The sequence below is a fragment of the Galeopterus variegatus genome, unplaced genomic scaffold (genome assembly GCF_000696425.1).
Source record: "Galeopterus variegatus unplaced genomic scaffold, G_variegatus-3.0.2 Scaffold5815, whole genome shotgun sequence".
NCBI classification, from domain to species: Eukaryota; Metazoa; Chordata; class Mammalia; order Dermoptera; family Cynocephalidae; genus Galeopterus; species Galeopterus variegatus.
This window is the reverse complement of record NW_007731926.1, coordinates 103,880-111,629: the sequence shown is the minus strand read 5'-3', so window position 1 is coordinate 111,629 and position 7,750 is coordinate 103,880.

Genomic DNA, 7,750 nt, shown 5'->3' with positions numbered 1-7,750 from the left:
TGCTGCAACATTGCAAAGCAAATATCCACAAGCTTTGAAATAGAAATTAAATTTCAAGATCATCTCATTTGATGGCAAAGAACACAGTTTACATAGGAAATTTCAAATGAACCGACAATTAATGTAGGAGAGAAAAAATTATAATTACTTTCTCCTTGTAATGAAACGGACTGTGGCAGAATGCCTAAACAGGCATATTGAATGATATACGAACCATGAGACCACTTTTGTTTTTTTTTGTACTACATCCACATTTCAGGAAATTTCAAGGAAAACATTAAGATGATATTGTATACATTTATATTTTAAATTGGAGCTTCCATATAGCTGAACACGTGGAGGTTCCTGGAGGGTGGTGCCCAAGGAGGGTCTGGAAGCTTCTCGCTCCTTCCTCCATACCTTGCCCTATGCTTATCTTCATCTATATCCTTTGTAATGTCCTTCATAATAAACCAGTAAACATAATTTGCATATCAGTTTTGTAATGCCATTGGAGTGTTACCACAGTGTGGTCTTCCTGCCTCTTTTAATAATGTTCAGACAGCAATTGACAAAAACCAACCACCTAAATCAACACATATACTTAGAGACAAGTGATCTTCAACAAAGGCATCAAGAACATACATTGGCGAAAAGACCGCCTCTTCAATAAGTGGTGCAGGGAAAACTGGACATCCATATGTAGAAGAATGAAACTAGACCTGTACCTCTCACCATATACCAAAATCAACTCAAAATGGATTAAAGACTTGAAGACTTGAAACTATAAAATTCCTAAAAGATGACACAGGGGCAACACTTCAGGAAGTAGGACTGGGCAAAGACTTTATGAATATGATATATAAACTAAAAAGCTTCTGCACAGCAAAAGAAACAATTAACAGAGAAAAAAGACAACTACAGAGTGGGAGAAAATATTTGAAAACTATGCATCCAACAAAGGATTAATATCCAGAATATACAAGGAACTCAAACAACTTATCAGTAAAAAAACAAGTAACCTGATTAAAAAATGGACTAAGAAGCTAAAAAGCCATTTCTCAAAGGAAGATATACAAATGGACAACAGACTCATGAAAAAATGCTCAACATCACTCAGCATTAGGGAAATGCAAATCAAAACCACATAAAGATATTCTCACCCCAGCTAGACTGGCTATTATAAAAAAGATGGAGAACAACAAATGCTGGTGAGGATGTGGAGAAAGGGGAGCCCTCATACACTGTTGCTGGGACTGTAAATTGGTGCAGCCATTATGGAAAACAGTATGGAGATTCCTTGAACAACTGCAGATAGAACTGCTATATTATGCAGCAGTTCCACTGCTGGGTACATACCCAAAGGGATGGAAAGCATGACGTTGAAGAGATACTTGCACCCCCATGTTTATTGCAGTTCTATTTACAAGAGTTGGAACCAACCTAAATGTCAATCGTCTGATGACTGGATAAGGAAAATGTGGTATATATACACAACAGAATACTCCTCTGCCTTTCAAAAGAATGAAATATTGCCATTCACAGCAACATGGATGAATTTAGAGAAAATCATGTTAAGCCAGGCACAGAAAGAGAAATACCATATGTCCTTGCTCATAAGTGGGAGCTAAAAAATAAACATATAAATAAAAAATAAACTTATAAATAAAAGAAAGAAAGATGTAACAATCACGGTAACACACGGAACTTTCAAAAGGAGAACATGGTTACTAAAAGTAGGAAAGGGAGGGCCGGCACACTGAGGGTTGCGATCCGTTGCCGGACACGAAAAAAGACAAAAAGGAAAAAAAAAAAGAAAACAATGGACAGATCCAGCAGGCAGAAAATCAGTAAGGACATTGTTAAACTCAGCAATATCCATTAACTGTATGTAATTGACATCCGTAGACAATTTCATCCAACAAAAGCATATTACACATTCTACTCAAGCTCACATGAAACAGTCACCAAGACAGACAACATTCTGTGCTATAAAACACCACTTAGCAAATTTAAAAGAATATAAATCATACATTGTTTTCTCTCAGACCTCAATGAAACTGGACTAGAAACCAGTAACAGAAAGATAGTTGAAAAATCTTAAAATGCTAGGAGATTAAACAATGCACTTCTAAATAACATGTGAGTCAAAGATTATATCTCAAAAGAAATTTTAAAATATTTTGAAGTAAATAAAAATGAAAACAATTTATCAAAATTTGTGAGATGCAGCAAAAACAGTGCTTAGAGGGAAATTTATAGCATTGAATGCATATATTAGAAAAGATCTAAAAATCACTAATCTAAGTTTTTACCTTAGGAAACTAGAAAAAGAAAAGCAAATTAAACCTAAAGTAAGCAGAAGAAAAAAAATAAAACTTAGAGCAGAAATCAATGAAATTAAAAGCAGGAAATTAATAGACAAAAATCAACAAAACCAAAATCTATATCTTTGAAAAGACAAAAAAATTCAATAAGCCTCTACCCAGGCTGACTAAGAAAAAAGAGAGGAGATATAAATTACTAATATCAGAAATGAAAGAGTGCGGGCCGGCCCGGTGGCGCACTGGAGAGTGCGCTGCTTGGGAGTGTGGCGGTGCTCCCGCCGAGGGTTCAGATCCCATGTGGAGACCGGTTCCCGCTCACTGGCTGAGCGAGGTGCAGGCGCAACACCGAGGGTTGCGATCCTGTTGCCGTTCCCCAGTATGGGCGCGACACTGAGGGTTGCGATCCTGTTACTGGTCAGTAAAAAAGACAAAAAGGAAAAAAAAAAAAAGAAATGAAAGAGTGGAAATTAGTATAGACCTCATAGACATTAAGAGGATAAAAAAGACATACTGCGAGCCACTTTATGCCCTCAAATTTGATAAAATAGATGAAATGGACCAATTCCTCGAAAAGCACAATCTACCAAAACTAATACAAGAAGAAATCAATAATCTGAATAAGCCAATATTAAAGAAATTTAATAAATAATTATTAACATTCTAAACAGAAAGCACCAGGCCCAAGTGGCTTCACTGGTGAATTATACCAAACATTTAAGGAAGAAATTATACCAATTCTCTACTATCTCTTTCAGAAGACAGAAGCAGAGGGATGCTCTCATTCCCTCATACGCATTCATATTATGAAGCCTGCACTACCCTAATACCAAAACCAGACAAAGACATTACAAGAAAAGGGAACTTTCATAAACACAGAGGCAAAAATCCTCAACAAAATATTAGCAAATTGAATCCAACAATATATAAAAAGAATAATATGGTACAATGAACAAGTAAGATTTATTCCACATATGCAAGGATTGTTCAACATTTGAAAAACAATGAATGCAATCTATCACATCAACAGGCTAAAGAAGAAAAATCACATGATCATATCAATAGTTGCAGGAAAAAACATTTGGAAAAAACCCAACACCGATGCATGATAAAAACTCTCAGTAATCTAGAAATAGAGGGGAGTTTCCTTAACTTGATAAAAGTATCTATGTGCTGGCCAGTTAGCTTCTTATTGACCAGCCACCCCCCCACCCCGAAAATATCTGCCAAAAAACCCACAGATAATATGTTTAATATTGAGGAACAAAAATCTTTCCCACTAAAATCAAAAACAAGACAAGGATGTCCCCTCTCACCACTCCTTTTCAGCACTGTGCTGGAAATCCTGCAACAGGACAAGAAAAGGAAATAAAAGGCATATAGATTAGGAAAGAAGAAATAAAACTATCTTTTTACAGATAACACAACTGTCTGTGTAGAAAATCTGAAAGAATCATCAAAAAAAAAAGCCTCGTGGGCCGGCCCGGTGGCGCACTGGAGAGTACGCTGCTTGGGAGTGCGGCGGCGCTCCCGCTGAGGGTTCGGATCCCATGTGGAGACCGGTGGAGCACCCGGATCCCATGTGGAGACCAGTTCCCGCTCACTGGCTGAGCCCGGTGCGGGCGCAACACCGAGGGTTGCAATCCCGTTGCCGGTCCCCAGTATGGGCGTGACACCGAGAGTTGCGATCCTGTTACTGGTCAGTAAAAAAGACAAAAAAAAGGAAAAAAAAAACCTCGTAGAACTAGTAAGTGACTATAAGTACGGGCGTGACACCGAGGGTTGCGATCCCGTTACTGGTCAGTAAAAAAGACAAAAAAAAGGAAAAAAAACCCTCGTAGAACTAGTAAGTGACTATAACAAAGTTGCAGGATACAGGGTTAATATACAAAAATTGATTGCTTTCCTATATACCAGCAATGAACAAGTGGAATTTGAAATTAAAAACACAATACCAATCTACACTAGCACCCCCCAAATGAAACATTAAGTAGAATTCTAACAAAAATATGTACAAGATCTGTATGAGAAAACTACAAAGCTCTGATAAAAGGACTAAATAAATGGAGAGATATTCCACATCCATGGACAGGAAAATTCAATATTGTCAAGATGTCAGTTCTTCCAAAATTGATCTACAGATTCAACATAATCTCAATCAAAATTCCAGAAAGTTATTTAGTGTATATTGACAAATTTATCCTAAAGTTTAAATGGAGAGACAAAATATCCAGGATAGCCAATACAATTTTGAAGAAAAACAAAGTTAGAGGACTGACACTACCAGATTTCAAGACTTTCTATAAAGCTACAGTATCATGACCGTGTGATCTTGGCAAAGGAATAGACAAATGCATCAATGGAACAGAATAGAGGGCCCACAAATAGAGCAACACAAATACAGTCAACTAATCTTTGACAAAGGAGCAAAGGCAATATGATGGAGAAAAGATAGTCTTTTCAACAAATGGTGCTGGAACAACTGGACATCGACATGCAGAAAAATAAATCTTGACACAAACTTTAACATCCATCACAAAAATTAACTCAAAATGGATCACAAACCTAAATGTAAGATGCAAAACTATAAAACTTCTAAAAGATGACAAGGAAAAAATCTAGATGAACTTTGGTTTGGTGATGACTTTTTAGATAAAACACCAAAGGCAACATCCACGAAAGAAAGAATTTCAGGAATAAACAGGACTTCACTAAAATTGAAAATTTCTCTGCAAAAGATACTATCAAGAGAATGAAAGAACAAGTCACAGACTTGGAGAAAATATTTGCAAAAGACAGATAAAGGCTGTTATCCAAAATATACAAAGAACTCTTAAAACTCAACAACAAGAAAATGAATAATCCAAATAAAAAATAGGCCAAAAGCCTTAACAGACACCTCAACAAATGAGATACCACTTCTGTTCAATATAGTACTGGAATTCCTAACCAGAGATATTAAGCAAGAAAAATAAATAAAAGGTATCCAAATTGGAAGGAAAGTCATAAAATTGTCTCTTTTTCAGATGACATAATCTTATATATAGGAAACTCTAAGGATTTTGCACACACCAAAAATATCCTGTTATAACTAAATAAATAAATTCAGTAAAGTTGCAAAATACAAATGCAATAATCAGTTGCATCAGTTACACTAACAGTAAACTATCTGAAAAGGAAATTAGAAAAACAATTCTGTTTGGAATAACACCAGAAAGAATAATATAGCTGTTGCTTTGCCTCCCATGGGTTTGTCACCCCTTTTCCCCTGGGTGATGGAGCCACCAAAGATTAGTCAAAGCCCATCTCTTTTGAGCAGTGAGAAGCCCCAGAAAGGGGGTAATATCCCAGAACTTCCTCAAGCGTGAGGCCTTTCTTCCATTTGGGAAATTAACCACGAATTGGGGTTCTCTTCCTGCATTTATTCTCCAGACCAGCAAGTTACAAGAAAAGACATAGGTGGGGTTTTGCTAAGTACAGTTTAATAAGTTTTACAATAGAAGCTGGTAACATTCAGTAAAAACGAGTCAGATGACATTCTGTTAGGCACTCAAGTGATCCACTAACAAAGGCTTGATTTAGCAAACATTCCTTTTCCCTCTAGCAGCTTTTTAATAACTTTACATATCAATTAATAACTTGTCTGTCCTTGAGCCAGCAAACTTGCTGTGTTACAATTCTTATCTTGCAACAGAGACTCAATAGCCTGGGGATAATTTCCTGTCCTTTGCAAGGTCAATATTTGAAACTGCAAGGCTTTGGAAAACCAGGCCCTGTGAGGTACATTTGTTTTATGAATCCTCTACATATAGCTAGGAATAAACTTAACTAAGGAGGTGAAAGATTTGTATATTGAAAGCTATAAAACATTAGTGAAATAGATTATGAGACACACAAAAATGGAAAGACATCCTGTGTTTACAGATTGGAATATTAATATTATTAAAATGTCCATACCACCCAAAGTAATCTACAGATTCAATGCAATCCTATCAAAATCCCAATGGCATTTCTTACAGAAATGGAAAACACATTTCTAAAATTCACATGGAACCACAAAAGACACTGAATATTCAAGTCAATCTTGAGAAAGAACAAAGGTGACCACATCACACCTTTTGCTTAAAATATATTACAAAGCTACAGTAATCAAAACAGTATGGTCTAGCATTAAGGGCAGACACATAGACCAGTGAAACAGAATAGAGAGTTCAGAAATAAATCCATGCCTAGATGGTCAACTGATCTTTGACAAGGGTATCAAGAATACACAATGGGGGTGGGGAATGATAGTCTCTTCAATAAATGATGTTGGGAAAAACTGGATATTCACATGCAAAAGAATGAAATTGGATCCTTATACTAAACACAAAATACAACTCAAAATGGATTAAAGACTTAAATGTAAGACCCCAAAGTATAAAAATCCCAGAAGAAAATACTGAAGAAAACAGGTCATAGCATTGCTTTTGAAAATGATTTTATGGATATGACACCAAAAGCACAGAAAATAAAAACAAAAGTAAGCAAGTGGTACTACACCAAACTCAAAAGCTTCTGCACAGCCAAGGAAACAATCAACAGGATGAAAATTAAACCTATGGAATGGGAGAAAATATTTTCAAACCATATATTTGTTAGTGGGTTATTATAAAAATATGTAAGGGACTCATACAACCAATAGTGAGAAGCAGACAAACTAATAACATAATTTTAAATGGGCTAAGGACTTGCATAGATATTACATTAAAGAAGACATAGGTGGCTGGCCCCGTGGCTCACTTGGGAGAATGCAGTGCTGGGAGTGCTGAGGCCGCAGGTTCGGATCCTATCTAGGGATGGGTGGTGTGCTCGCTGGCTGTGTGCGGTGTGGACCACACTGTGCCGAGGGTTGTGATCCCCTAACCGGTCAAAAAAAAAAAAAAGACATAGGTTATGGTTTGAATGTGATCCCCAAAGTTAATGTGTTGGAATGTTAATCCCTAAAGCAAACAGTATTGAGAGGTGGGGCCTTTAAGGGGTCATTAGGTCATGAGGGCTCTGCACTCATGAATGGATTAATGGCATTATCACAGGAGTGGGTTAGTTATTGTGGGTGTCAGTTCCTGATAAAAGGATGAGTTTGGCCCCCTTTTCTTTCCCTCATGTGCTTTCTTGCCATGTGATGCCTTCCAGCATGAAATGATGCAGCAACAAGAGGACTGATTTGGATGTATTGTGCCCTGATAACTCATGCGGAATTCTGATCCCCAGTGTGGCAGTGTTGGGAGCTGTTTGAGTCATGGGGGCAGATCCCTCATGAATGGATTAATGCTCTTCCTGGGGGGTGGGGGTAGTGAGTGTCTTCTCACTTTATTAGTTCCCACAAGACCTGGTTGTTTAAAAGACCCTAGCACCTACCCCCACCTCTTGCTTCCTCTTGCTGTGTGATCTCCTTGTACCTGCGG